At 33.9% G+C, this 15507-nt stretch overlaps 1 pseudogene; it reads right to left on the bottom strand.

Moving 5' to 3' along the window:
* Positions 1–14759: 14759 nt before the first annotated feature.
* Positions 14760–14878, bottom strand: LOC120616796 (uncharacterized; annotated as a pseudogene).
* Between the last annotated feature and the right edge of the window lie 629 nt (positions 14879–15507).

The following is a 15507-nucleotide window of genomic DNA, read 5'->3' as shown; positions in this document are numbered from 1 at the left end:
TCTAGGTTGTCAAATTTGATGGCATATAGCCTTTCACAGTATTCTTTTATGATCCTTTGTGGTATCTGTTGCATCTTCTTTCATTTCTAATTTTATTTGAGTCTTCTCTCTTTTTCTTTTGTGAGTCTAGCTAAAGGTTTGTAATTTTTGTTTATTCTTTCAAGGAAAAAGGTATTTATTTCAATAATCTTTTCTCTCATCTTTTTAGTCTTTATTTCATTTATATCTGCTCTGATTTTTTTATCATCCTCTTCGTTCTACTGACTTTAGGCTTCATTTGTTCTTTTTTTCTAGTTCTTTTAGGTGTCATGTTAGATTGTTTGAGTTCTTTCCCATATCTTGAGGTAGGCTTGTATTGCTATAAACTTGCCTCTAAGTACTGCTTTTGCTGCATCCCAAAGATTTTGGTATGTCATATTTTCATTTTTATTTGTCTCTATGTGTCTTTTCATTTTCTCTTTTATTTCTTCATTGACCCAATAGCTGTTCAGTAGTATGTTTAATCTCCAAATATTTGTGATTCTTCCAGCTTTCTTGTTATGGTTGATTTCTAGTTTTATACCATTGTGGTCAGAAAAGTCGTTGATGTGATTTCAATCTTCTTAAAATTTTTGAGACTTGTTTTGTGTCCTAACATATGGTCTATCCTTGAAAATATATCATTTGCACTTGAAAAGAATGTGCACTCTGTTGCTTTGGGATGAAAAGTTCTGTAAATACCTATTAAGTCCACCTGATCTAATGTATTATTTAAGGTTGATGTTTCTTTGTTGACTTTAAGATTGGATAATCATTGGTTTAAATGGGATCTTAAATCTCCTATTATTGAATTTTATCTTTTTCCCTTTAGGTCTGTAAATAATTGCTTTATATATTCTGGTGCTCTTAAATTGGGTGTGTATATATTAATGTTATGTCTTCTTGATGGATTGTTTCCTTTATCATTATAAAACCTCAATCTTTGTCTCTTACCATCTTTTTTTTCTCTTGAAGTTTATTTTGTTGATATAAGTATGGCCTCTCCTGCTTTTCTCTGAATACCATTTGCTTGGAGTATCTTTTCCACCTTTTCTCTTTGAGCCTATGTTTGTCTTTGGACCTAAGATGGGTCTCCTGACAATAGCATATAGTTGGTTCCTGTTTTTTAATCCATCCAGCTACTTTGTCTTTGGTGAGTTTCATATATTTACATAGGTTAGGGTGATTATTGATATATGAGGACTTACTCCTGACATTTTATCTTTATTTCTCCCCAATTGCTCTGTATCTCTTTTGTTTCTTTTCCCTTGTGATTCTTTCTGCTAAATTAGTTTGGTGGTTTTCTATTATGACTTTTCCTATTTTCTCTTTAAGGGTCATATATTATTTTTTAATTTTCTTTAGTTCTCTTTGTTTGTTTGTTTTTTACTTCTTAGAATATTAGAAGCTGTTGTTTGAAGTCTGTAAGTCCAACAATTGTGTTTCTTTAGGGATGATTTCTCCCACTTTACTTTCTTCCTTTAAATGGCCCATATTTCCTGTTTCTTTGTATGCCTTTAATTTTTTTTGTGGAAAATTAGACATTTGAAAAAGGTAGTCATCTCTTCCATTTTTGAAAAATGGCTTTGTTCTTTTAAAGCTCTTTACTAATCAGCTATATATGTGTTTTCTTAGTCTTGTAATCAGCATGAGAAGAAAGCTGAATTCTCAGGTATTTTTTTTTGTCATAAAACCAATTATTTAATTGAAGCTATAAAAAAAAGAGGCAATATAATTGATAAAATAATTAGGAAACGATTTTAGCATGTTTCAAAAGATTTAAAATAGGATACTTTACACTTTTTTTTTTGATTCTCTGTATACATGTATGTTTTAAATAATCTCCTAAAGAGTCTAACTCCAGCTTCTTCTTTGAAACTTAGATAATTTATTGTATGTCTCTACCTGTAATCTAGTGCTGAGAGATTGCAAATCTTAGGATCTTCAGAACTTAGGATCTCTGAAGCTTTCTCATGCAGTGTTCATCCATTCTTCCCATCTGATATCTGAGTTAGGCAAAATAGAGACTATTCCTTTAGGCAGCTCGGAGACAGGTTACAATGTTTTGAATAAGTTCTGCTCTGGTCCTTCCAGTTCAAGGGGAGAAATTGAAAACTGTCTGGCGCTTCCTCTATACCGAGTCTGTGCTATGCTAGAAAGTGGCTGGAACAAGATTGAGCAAAAATGTCATAAATTTTCTTGTTTATTTAAAGTTTTCCCCTTATGGTTGAGTGTTTACTGGTTGCTGTAGAACTTTGTCTGTTTTCCAAAGCCCTTGTAAAGTAAAAATTTCCAGTTGTGTTTTTTTATGTGAGTCTTCATGGGGAGTTATGGCTTTGGGCTTCCACCATTTTGCTGACTTACTGCCTTTTAAGGCTTACTTTTGGTGGTGTAGAGTTCTGTGGGTTTTGGCATGTGCATAATATTATGCACCCACCATTGTAGCATTATAAATGTTTCACTGTGATAAAAAAAAAAAAACAAAAACAACTTCTACTTCACCTACTCAGCTTCCTCCATTTTCAGTTTCCCCTTGGCATTCACTGATTATTTTACTGTCTCTATAGTTTTGCCTTTTCCAAAATGTCATATAATTGGAATTATACATTTTGCAGCCTTTTCAGACTGGCTTTTAAAACTTAGCAATACACATTTAAGATTTATCCATAGTTTTTTTTGTGGCATGATAGCTCATTTATTTTTAGTGATGAATAGATCCCATTGTATGTATGTACCACAGTTTGTTTATTCATTTACCTGTTAAAGAACATCTCGGTTGCTACAGTTTTGGACAATTATAAATAAACCCACTATAAATATTTGTATTCTAGTATTTTTATGGACCTGAATTTTCAAATCGTCTAGATAAATACCTAGATGCACAAGTGCTGGATCACACGGCAAACATGTTAACTCCATACAAATTATTCTTACCAGCAATGAATGTGATTCCCGTTGCTCCATATTCTCACCAGTATTTAAAATTGCCAATGTCTGGTCAATTTTTATTAGATTCCAGACATTGTGTTTTTAACCTTGTCGAGTGGTAGATATTTTGTATTCATATAAATATTCTTGAGCTTGGTTCTGAGATACATTTATGTTACTTGTGAACAGTTTAATCTTTTTGTGTCTTGTCATTAGATTTGTAAAATAAGATGAGAGCAGTGTTCAGTTTAGGGCTACCTTGTGCTGACCAAGGGATGGTCATGACAGAGCACTTCAGCCTAAGAGAACAACATCAATTTGGTCAGTACTTTCTGCCAAGTTCTGGTAATACTTCTTTGTTTTCTTGCTATAACTCCAACTAAGGCTCTCCACACTAATCCTAGACACACAGCCAAATCAGAATATAGGGATTTTTATTTCTTTTTCCCTGTGTCAATCCAGCATCCAGAGTGATAGGTGTTACGCAACAGGTTTTAATGAATATACTGAAAAATTAACATATAACATGTATTACATATATTACATGTAATATAAACACTATCTCTATTAGTGATATTTATGTTAAAGTCTACTATGACTTATTCAATACAGCAACATCAGAATTTTCATGCTTATTATTTTTAATTCATTAAAGAAGGTGTATTACTTTGCTGGTGATGCCATAGTACAGTATCACAGACTGTGTGCTTAAGCAACAGATATATTTTTTTTAAACTTCTGGAGGCTAGAAATTCAGGGTGTCAGTAGGTTTAGTTTCTCTGAGGCCTCTCTTGACTTGCAGATGGTTGCCTCTTTTATTAATTGAAATATATTTGACATATAATATTGTATAAATTTAAAGTGTATACATGTTGATTTGATACATTTATATATTATAATTGTCATTATAATGACAATTAGCATATCTGTCATGTCACATAATCATTTCTTTTTGGTGGTTGGAGTAAATTAATATCCAATCTCTTAACAAGTTTGATGATTATAATACAATATTATTGTCTATATTTACTATATTTTGCTTTAAATATCCAGGACTTTTTTAATGGTTGCCTTCTAACAGTGTCTTCACATGGTCTTTTCTCTGTGTGTTCTTACCTTGTATCTCCTTGCATGTCCAAATCTTCTCTTCTTATAAGGACACCAATGAGATTGGATTAGAGCTGACCCTAACATCCTCATTTTAATTTAATTACCACTTTGAAGGCTCTAACTGAATAGTTACATTCTAATGTACTGGGTGTTAAGGCTTCAACATATGAATTTGGGGAGTACAATTCAGCCCATAACAGAAAGAAAAATAATTTAAAATATTGGAAAATGAGTAGCTTGTCATGTGCGTGAAAATCTAAGGTCATTAACATTAAAATTAGTTTAAAAATAAATAAGAGAATTAAGCAAAAACCGCTGTTAATGTATCAAAAGCAACAGCTTTCCTATGTGCAAATAAATACTTGTTAGAACATGTATGAAGATATTTTATTTACAATAATAAGAATTGAATGAAAAGAACTTAGTAATGTTTACCTGTATGTACATCTGTGTGTAAAAAAACAACCTACCTGAGAGATTTAAAGAAGAGAATACATAGTGGGCAGAATTATGTTATTGGTAGACAAGATAATGTTATAATTTTACTACTGTAAAAATGTTATTTTCATGTTAATTCATAAGTATAATGCTAATCAGAACCTCAGAATAAATTTTTTTTTCTAGAGATTTGGCCCAGAACTTTCTCCATAACAAAGGTCTACTCTCCAGAAACAAGGACTTTGCCAGAGTGTAATTCTAAAATTTTATTCTACCTTGAGGAAGGTAATTATTCCCCACTCCAGCTCCCTGCATCCTTCCTTTCTCATCTAAGGGGTAATAAACACTACCAGATAGTCAACAAGGGATCTGACTTCAAAGAATTGATTTGGAAAACTGCAACTAGGAAAAAGGGTTGAAAAGAAAGAAAGCTATATCATTGGAGAGAGACAGAAACACTTGTGAAGGTCAGAGGCCCACTAAGACTTACATGACTGGAAGGTTTCTTCTTCCCCACACCATACCACACACCAACACAGCTCCAGAATAGTAACAGTGAATTGCAGCTAAAAGAGCTGCATGAGTCAGACTCTATTCAGTAAGCTGTACATAAGGAAAGCCCTAGAGCTAATAGTGGAAAAAGAAAAAGAATAAACTTAGACTGCTATTTGACACCATACACAAAAATTAAGTCAAAATGGATCAAAGACCTAAATATAAGATCTGAAACATTTAAATACCTAGAAGAATACATAGGTACTAAACTCATGGACCTTGGACTTAGAGAGGATTTTATGAATTTGACTCCAAAGGCAGGGGAAGTAAAAGCAAAAATAAATAAATGGAACTATATCAAACGAAAAAGGTTCTGTAGAGCAAAGGAAACCATCAACCAAAAAAAAAAAAAAAGGCAATCAACCACATGGGAGAAGATTTGTAAACAATACTTCCTATAAGAGGTATTGTTTAAAGAACAATACAACTGTACTTATACAACTCAACAACAATAACAACGAACCCACAAATAATCCAACTAAAAAGTGGGCAGAGGACCTAAACAGACACTTCCCCAAGAAGATATATAAATGGCTGACAGACATTTCAAAGGATGTTGAACTTCACTAGCTATAAGAGAAATGCAAATGAAAACCACAGTGAGATACCACCTCACACCTGTTAGAATGGCTATCATCAACAGGACAAGTAATAACAAGTGTTGGAGAGGTTGTGGGGGTAAAGGAACCCTCATATACTGCTGGTGGGAATGTAAATTGGTATAGCCACTATGGAAAACAGTATGGAGGTTCCTCAGAAAACTAAGAATAGAGCTACCAAATTATCCAGAAATCTCTCTTTGGGTATCTACACAAAAACACTTTAAAAATACTTACTTGTAAAGATATATGTACCCCTATGTTCATTACAGCATTATACATGGTAGCCAAAATATGGAAACAACCTAAGTGTTCCTCAGTGAACTGTTGGATAAAGAAGCTGTGCACATATATACAATGGAATACTACTCAGCCATAAGAAAAGATGAAATACTGCCATTTGTGATGATGTGGATACTCTTAGTATCATGCTGAGAGAAATAAGTCAGATGGAAAAGAACAAGAATCATATAATTTCACTCATATGGGATATAAAAGAGAAAGCAACAAATTAACAAACAAAACAAACAAAAAATTCATTGACAAAGACAACGGTATGGTGCTTACCAGAAGAGAAAGGGAATGGGGGGAGGTTGAAGAGGGTAAAAGGGGTCAAATATATGGTGACCGAAGGAAACTAAACTTTAGATGATGAGCACATAATGCAATATACAGATGGTGCATTATAATATTGTACACTTGAAACCTAAATCTTATTAACCAATGTCATGCCAATAAATTTAATTAAAAAAAAAAACACTAAAGAATTTTGAGCAGCTGGTACCTATACCTACAACAAACATTGAATATAACCTGATTCCTAGACAGAAAAGATAAATTATCCTACTAAAAGCTGTTTAGTTTCTATTATCAAATACATATTTAGCTTTTAATTTTAAAAAATTTATAAGATATGCCAAAGGCAACACAGAAAAAATTAAGAGATTAAAAAAAATCTTGCAGAACCAGACTCAGACATAACACAGATGCTGGAACTATGAGACAGAAAATTTAAAATTTAAATATGTATGTCAAATATATTTCAAGTAAAAAAAATGTTAAAAATATACACAAAATAATGAATAAAATAAAATAATACTGTATAGATCATGGCTGTGTAATTCTCTTCCCTTCAATTTACAACTAGTAAGACATCCATACTCAAAAATGTTTTCTCTGCACAGCACACCGGGACACCTGAGAAATCCATCTATTTGTGCATCTGAAGGTGGATGAATCAGAGCTGGTGGAGGCTGCAGAGGGACAGAGGATCCAAGGTGGTGGCGGTGGCGGTAGGCCATCAGTGCCAGTGACAGTGGCACCAGCAAAACCAAAAGTGGTGGCGACACCAATAATCCAAGTGGTAGCAGTGGCATCAGAGCCACCAGTGGTGGCAGCAGTACCTGCAACCTTGGAAGAGACCCTGCTGGCAGTGGCAGTGGTGGCACCAGGGATGCTGAAGGTAATTATGGCACTGGAGGCACCAAGAGTTTGTAGTTGCCGGAATGGTAACTGCACTGTCCACTCCTCTGGCAGAGGAGTTGGAGGGTAAGAGTAGTGAGTGAAAAATCTATTCACCCCATGGGCTGCAGCTGGAGGGTCCTGCTGTTCTTCAGTGGTTCCCAGACTTCTGAGGAGAGATCCATGACCAGGGGAAGGAAAGGAAAGAATGGAGGCAAAGAGAGTTAAAGAAACATATTTCCTACTGTCTGTAGCAGGAGTTCAGCAAAAGGACCCCCCAGGACTCCCCAGACTCCCCCACTTGAGGATCCCCCTATCAGCCTTTGGCACACACCTCCCCAACTATGCTAACAGCCCATTTTTTAAAAAGCACTCACTCCCAACTATAGTAAGGAGGCAGCTCTAGTAAGAGAAAAACAAAACGGTATGCTATAGTGCCACCTGCTTGAAATCAGAAGAAAGGCTTCTAATTTTCAACCTGTTGAATTGTTAGAATCAAAATAAAACCTCACCTAAGAAAGGTGTTCGCTACTTCAAATGCAGTGTTAGAAGCACATCTCATCAAACACTATGCACATGGTAATTTTCTCTCTCTCTCTCCCCTTCTTTCTCTCTCTCTCTCACATACGACAGTTCTTTAGCAACCAAACTCAAAGATGTGGAATATTGCCATCTAACTGACAGAGAATTCAAAATAGCTTTTATGAAGAAATTCAATGAGCTACAAGAAAACTTAGAAAGGCAATTCAATTAACTCAGAAACAAAATTAATGAATAGAAGTACTTTACCAAAGAGATAAAAATTCTAAAAAGATGCCAAACAAAAATTCTGGAGCTGAAGCACTTGATAAATGAGATGAAGAACATGTTAGAAAGCATTGGAAATGGAGCATATCAGATAGAACAAATAATAAGCAATCCAGAAGATAGGAGTCTAGAAATAATTCAGTTGGAAGACAAGAGAGAACTAAGACTTAAAACTATGAGAAAAACCCTGCAAGAGCTATCAGACTCTATTATGAGAGCTAACATAAGAGTAATGGGTATACTGAAAGAAGAAGAGAAGGGGAAGGGGGCAGAGAGAAATAATAGCTGATAATTTCCCAAACCTGAGGAAAGAACTGGACATACATGTCCACAAAGCTAACAGAGCACCTTGTTATCTCAACGCTAAAAAACCTTCTCCAAGACACATTATAATGTTGTCAAAAGTCTATGATAAAAAAAGAATATTAAAGGTTGTCAGGAGGGGAAAAATAACCTACAAAGAAACTTTTATTAGGCTATAAACAGATTCTCAGCAGGCCAGGGAAAAGTGGAATGACATATTTAAGCATTGAAAGATAGAAATTGCCAGCCAAGAATACTTTATACAGCAAAATTATCTTTCAGGTATGAAGAAGAAATAAAACTCCCTACACAAACAAAAGCTAAAAGAGTTCACCCCCACTAGACCTGCCCTACAAGAAATGTTAAAAGAGCTCTTCTAGTTGAATTGAAATAAAAAAGTACACAAAACTCAGAGTGAGGTGACAGTCAGAATTTAAAAACTGTAACTTTAATTTTAGAATAGGATATTAACATTTAATTATAGCATAAAGGTTAAAGGAAAGGAATACTAAAAATAACTATGGCTACTATAGTTTGGTAACAAATTCACCATGAAAATAGATAATTTGTGACAGCAAAAATATAAAAGGAGAGGAGTAAAAAAGTGAAATCTGTATAGGCAAATAAAAGTTTCTACCAAGAAAAAATGGATTATTTTATCTTTGAGACATTTTATGCAAACCTCATGGTAACCACAAAACAAAAATCTAGAGTGGAGACATGAAGCATAAAAAAGGGAAAACTGAGTAAATTAACATGAAGAAACCACCAATGTAAGAAGGCAGACAGACCCATGAGGAAACAGGAAAATGGAGATTTAAAACAACCAGAAAACAAAAGCTAAAATGGCAATAGTAAGTTCTTACATATCGATAATCACCCTAAATGCAAATGAACTGAACTCACCAATCAAGTGGTTGGCTGGATTAGAAAACAATACCCAACTATATGCTATCTTCCGGAGACTCATTTCAGCTCTAAAGGCACACATAGGCTCAAAGTGAAGGGGTGGAATATGATATTCCAAGCAAGTGACCAAGAGAAAGCAAAAGAAATCAAAAGAAAGCTGGTGTAGCCATACCTATTATAGGAAAATAAAATTCAAGCCAAAAATGGTAACAAAAGGCAAAAAAAGTTATTATATAATGATAAAGGGATCAATACACCAAGAAGTTACAACAATCATAAATATTTACACTGCCAACAATTGAGCACTGAACTATATTATGCAAATACTAACTGATCTTAAGGAGAAATAGACAATGATACAATAATAATACTCCAGTATCAGCAATGGCTAAATAGTCCAGATAAAAAATCAACAAGGAAACATTGGCATTGAACTATACCTTAGAATAAATGTACTTAACAGACATATCCTGAAAATTCCACCTTACAGCAGCAGAATACACAATCTTCTCAAGTGCACATGGATAATTCTTCAGGACAGATTATATGATAGGACACAAAACAAATCTTAACAAATTTAAGATGCTTTGAAGTCATTGCAACTATTTTTTCTGACTACAATGGTATGAAGGTAGAAATAAACAAGAGGAGAGTGAGAAGATCCATAAACATGTGAAAACTAAACAACAAACTCCTAAACAACATATGGGTCAAAGTAGAAATCAAGAAAGAAATAAAAACGTTATCTCAAAACAAAAGAAAATGAAAATACAACACATCAAGTTTTGTGGGATGTGGTAAAATCAGATCTGAGAAGAAAGTTTATAGCAATAAACATATATACAGTCATGCACCACATAAAGATATTTTGGTCAATGATGGAATAATCCCAAAAGATTATAATAAAGTTCCTAAGGTTACAATGGGACCGTGGTCCCATAAGATTATAATAAATCTGGAAAATTCCTCATAATTAGTGACAGCATAGCTGTCATTAATAGAGAGAAATGTTCATGGTCCATTATCTGCTTACAAGCAAATCTATGATTTTAAAACAAGCAAATCACTATAGACATATTTCTGAAAAAAGTGATATCTTCTCAAAAAGAGCCTCAGGAAGGTCCTTCAGGAGGTATTCCAAAAGAAGGCACTGTTATCAGGACACGACACCTCCATGCATGTTATTGACCCTGAAGACTTTTTAGTGGGACAAGATGTGGAGGTGGAAGACAGTGATATTGACCCTGTGTAGGCAGAGGCTACTATGTGCATTTGTGTCTTCATTTTAAGAAAAAAAAAAAAAAGCTTATAAAATAGGGATATAAAGAAAGAAAATTTTTTTGTATGCCATATAATGTGTTTAGGTTTTAAACTGTTATTATAAAAGAGTTGAAAAGTTAAAAAAAAATCAAAAAGTTTATAAAATAAAAAAGTTACATTAAGCTAAGATAATTTATTATTAAAGAAAGAAAAAAATAAATTAAAATAAATTAAAATAAGTTTAACGTAACCTAAGTGTATAGTCTTTATAAAGTCCACAATAGTGTACGGTAATGTCCTACGCCTTCACATTCCCTCACTGACTCACCTAGAGCAACTTCCAGTTCTGTAAACCCCATTCATTGTAGGTGTCCTATACAAGTGTACCATTTTAAATCTTTTATACTGTTTTTATTATATCTTTTATATGTTTAGACATGATTAAATACACACAATATTTGCCATTGTGTTATAATTGCCTACAGTTCAGTATAGTTACATGGCGTACAGGTTTGTAGCCTAGGAACAAAAAGCTATATCATATGTGTATGTGTAGTAGGCTATACCATCTAGGTTTATGTAAATGCACTCTATGATTTTCAAACAATGACAAAATCACCTAATGAAACATTTCTCAGAACGTATCTCCATTGTTAAGCGATTCACGACTGTATTAGGAAACTAGAAGATCTCAAATAAACAATTTTATACCTCAAGAAACTAGAAAAAGAACAAATTAAGTTCAAAGTTAGCAGAAGGATGGAAATAATAAAGGTTAGAGTAGAAATAAATAAAATAGAGACCAGAAAACATAGAAAAAATCAATAAAACTAAGAACTGGTTCTTTGGAAAGATAAACATAATTGACAAATATTTAGCTAGACTAATCAAGAAAGAAAGAAGACTCGAATAAAATAAGAAATGAGAGACATTACAACACATACTACAGAAATACATGAGATCAAAAGAGACTATATTCCCATAAATTACAAAATCTAGAAGAAATGAATATATCTTTTTTTTAATTTTTTTAAAATTTAAATTTATTTATTTTTTTATGATAACCTTGGTTAACAAAATACAATAAATTTCAGCTGTACACTTTAACAATAAGGCATATATATATATTTACACTGTATGTTCACCTCCCATAGTTAAATTTCTTTCTGTCACCACATATTTGACCCCCTTTTCTCCATCTACCTCCCCCTACTTCTACCCCCTGGTAACCACTAGTCTGTAGTCCATGTCCATGAATCTCTGTTTGTCCTGTTCATTTATTGCTTTTAGGTTTATATCCCACATATAAGTGATATCATGTGATTTTCAACTTTTTCTGTATGGCTTATTTTGCTTAGCATGATTATCTCGAGGTCCAACCATGATGTTGCAAATGGCAGTATTTCATCTCTACTTATGGCTGAGTAATATTCCATTGTATATATGTACCATAGATTTTTTAGCCAATCATCTATTGTAGGGCACTTCGGTTGCTTCCATGTCTTGGCCACTGTGAATAATGCTGCTATGAACATCGGTGTGCAAATATCTTTTTGGATATGGGTTTTCAAGTCTTTAGGGTAATGCCCAGTAGAGAGATTGCTGGATTATATGGTAGGTCAATTCTTAGTTTTTTGAGGAATCTCCATACTGTTTTCCATAGTGGCTGTACCACCAGCAATGTATGAGGGTTCCTTTTCTCTGCCTCTTCTCCAGCATTTCTTATTACTTCTCCTGTTGATTATAGCTATTCTAACAGGTGTGAGATGGTATTTCATTGTGGTGTTGATTTGCATTTCCTAATAGCTAGCGATGTTGAGCATCTTTTCAAATATTTGTTGGCTATATGTATGTACTCTAGAGAGAAGTGTCTGTTCAGGTCCACTGCCTAATTTTTGATTGGATCATTTGTTTTCTTGTTGTTATTGAGTTGTATGAGTTCTTTGTATATTTTGGATATTAGGCCCTTATCCGAGGCGTTGCTTGCAAGTATACTTTCCCATTCGAATGGCTGTCTCTTTACCTTGTCGATGATTTCTTTTGCTGAGCAGAAGCTTTTTAGTTTGATGTAGTCCCATTCATTTATTTTACCTTTTACTTCCCTTGCTTTTGAGGTCAAATTCATCAAATCCTCTTTAAGTCCAAGGTCCTTGAGTTTAGTTCCTGTGTTTTCTTCTATGCATTTTATTGTTTCAGGTCTTATATTCAGGTCCTTAATCCATTTTGAGTTAATTTTGGTGTGTGGTGATAGACAACAGTCTAATTTCATTCTTTTGCAGGTAGCTTTCCAGTTTTCTCAGCAGCACTTATTGAAGAGGCTTTCCTTTCTCCACTGTATGTTTCTGGCTTTTTTATTGAAATTTATTTGCCCATGTAAATATGGGTTTAATTCTGGACTCTTGATTCTGTTCCACTGGTCCGTGTGTCTGTTTTTCTGCCAATACCATGCTACTTCGATTACTGTCACTTTGTAGTATAATTTGAAGTTGGGCAGAGTGATGCCTCCAGCCTCATTCTTTTTTTCATGATTTGAGGTCTTTCGTGCTTCCATACAAATCCGATGATTTTTTGTTCTATTTCTTAAAAGAATGCCGATGAGATTTTGACAGGGATTGCATTAAATCTGTATAATGCTTTAGGTAGGTAATATGGTCATTTTAACTATGTCAATTCTTCCAATCCAAGAACATAGAATATCTTTACATTTCTTTGTATCTTCTTTGATTTCTTTTAATAGAGTCTTGTTGTTTTCATTATCTAGGTCCTTCGCATGTTTTGTTAGATTTATTCCTAGGTATTTTATTCTTTTTGTTGCAATTGCAAAAGGAGTTACTTTTTCCACTTCTTTTTCTGACACTTCATTATTAGAGAATGGGAAAGCTATAGATTTTTGAATGTCGATTTTGTATCCAGAATCTTTACTGTATTTTCTTATTGTTTCTATCAGTGTTCTTGTGGATTCTTTTGGGTTTTCTACATAGAGAATCACGTCACCCACAAATAGTGACAATTTGACTTCTTCATTTCCTATTTGGATGCATTTTATATCTTTCTCTTGGCCTGATTGCACTCACTAGGACCTCCAGTGTTATACTGCATAACAGTGGTGATAGTGGACAGCCTTGCCTTGTTCCTGATCTTGGAAGGTTTATAGTTTTTCACCACTAAGTATAATGTTGGCTGAGGGTTTGTCATACATGATCTTTATTATGTTAAGGTACTTTCCATGTATACTGATTTTGCTCAGAGTTTTGATCATAAATGGATGTGGTATCTTGTCGAAGGCTTTTTCTGCATCTATTGACATGATCATATGATTCTTATATTTTAATTTGTCTATGTGGTGTATCACATTAAATGATTTTCATATGTTGAACCATCCCTGTGCCTCTGGGATGAAGCCTTCTTGATTGTGATGTATAATTTTTTTTAACATGTTGCTGTATTTGGTTTGCTCGTATCTTATTTAGGAGTTTTGCATCTGTGTTCATGAAAGATATCGGTCTGTAGTTTTCTATTTTGTGTTAAATGTATCAGGTTTTGGTACCAGGGTAATATTGGCCTGATAAAATGAGTTGGTAAATATTGCCTCCTCTTCGATTTTTTGGAAGAGTTTGCAGAGAATAAGTATTAAATCTTCTTTGAATGTTTAGTAGAATTCACTGGTGAATCCATCTGGTCCTGGACTCTTACTTTCTGGTAGGTTTTTGATGATTGTTTCAATTTCCATATTGCTGATCGGTCTCTTTAGATTTAGTGTAGGAAGGTCATATTTATCTAAGTACTGGTCCATTTCTTCCAGGTTATTAAATTTGGAGTTATATACTTTTTCATAGTATTCTTGTATGATCCTTTGTATTTCTGTGGTGTCTGTCATAATTTGCTCTCTTCATCTCTGATTTTGTTTATTTGTGTCTTTTTTCTTTTTTTCTTAGTGAGTCAAACCAGAGGTTTGTCAATTTTATTAACATTCTCAAACAACCAGCTCTTTGTTGTATTTTTTCTATTGTTTTTTTGTTTGTTTGTTTTGAATTTCATTTATTTCTGCTCTAATTTTAATTATTTCTTTCCTTCTGCTGACGTTAGGCTTCATTTGTTCTTCTTTTTCTGTGGTTTTTGTTTGTTTGTTTGTTTGTTTTTGTAAGATGAAGCTTTAGGTTGTTTATTTGGGCTCTTTCTTGTTTTTGGAGATAAGCCTGAAATCATATGAACTTTCCGCTTTTGCCGTGTCCAAAAGTTTTGATATGTTATTATCATTCATTTCTATGTATCTCTATTTTTTTTAGGCGAAGAAACCTTTGATTGACCTCATAGATTGCGAGGACCTTGTCAGCTTACAATCCCTTATTTTTTATTTTTTATTGATTTTTACACCTACAGCGCCTGGTCTTCCTAGTTGTTCTCCCATTCAAGTACTAACCAGGCCCGACTCTGCTTAGCTTCCAAGATCAGACAGAATTGGGCTTGTTCAGGGTAGCATGGCCGTCGACTCTATGTATCTCTTGATCTCTCTTTTTATTTCTTCTCTGACCCAGTTATTCTTCAGTAGCATGTTGTTTACTCTCCATGTATTTGTGGTTCTTCCTGCTTTTTTGCAATTGATCTCCAGCTTCAAAGCATTATGATCAGAGAATATGGTTGGTATGATTTCAACCCTCTTATATTTAGTGTTGAGGCTATCTCTGTGTCCCAGTATGTGGTTGATTCTTGAGAATGTTCCATGTGCACTAGAGAAGAATGTATAAGCAGATGTTTTTGGATGGAAGGCTCTGTAAATGTCAATTATGTCCTGTTGGTCTAATGTGTCATTTAAGGATGTTATTGCCATATTGATTTTCTGCTTGGATGATCTGTCCATTTCCAACAGTAGGGTATTTAGGTCCCCTACTATGATAGTGTTTCGGTCCGTTTCTTCCTTTAGTTCTGTTAGTAATTGCTTTATATATTTCGGGGCTCCATGATTGGAAGCATAGATATTAATAAGTGTTATGTCTTCTTGGTGCATGATTCCCTTTACCATTATGAAGTGTCCCTCAGTATCTTTCTTTATCTTTTTGATTTTGAGTCTATTTTGTTTGATATTAGTACCGCTACTCCTGCTTTTCTCTGAATGCCATTT

The sequence above is a fragment of the Pteropus medius genome, unplaced genomic scaffold (assembly GCF_902729225.1).
Source record: "Pteropus medius unplaced genomic scaffold, Ma_sr-lr_union100, whole genome shotgun sequence".
Classification (NCBI taxonomy): Eukaryota; Metazoa; Chordata; class Mammalia; order Chiroptera; family Pteropodidae; genus Pteropus; species Pteropus medius.
The sequence above is the reverse complement of the archived record's forward strand: the minus strand, read 5'-3'. Positions and strand labels throughout refer to the sequence as shown.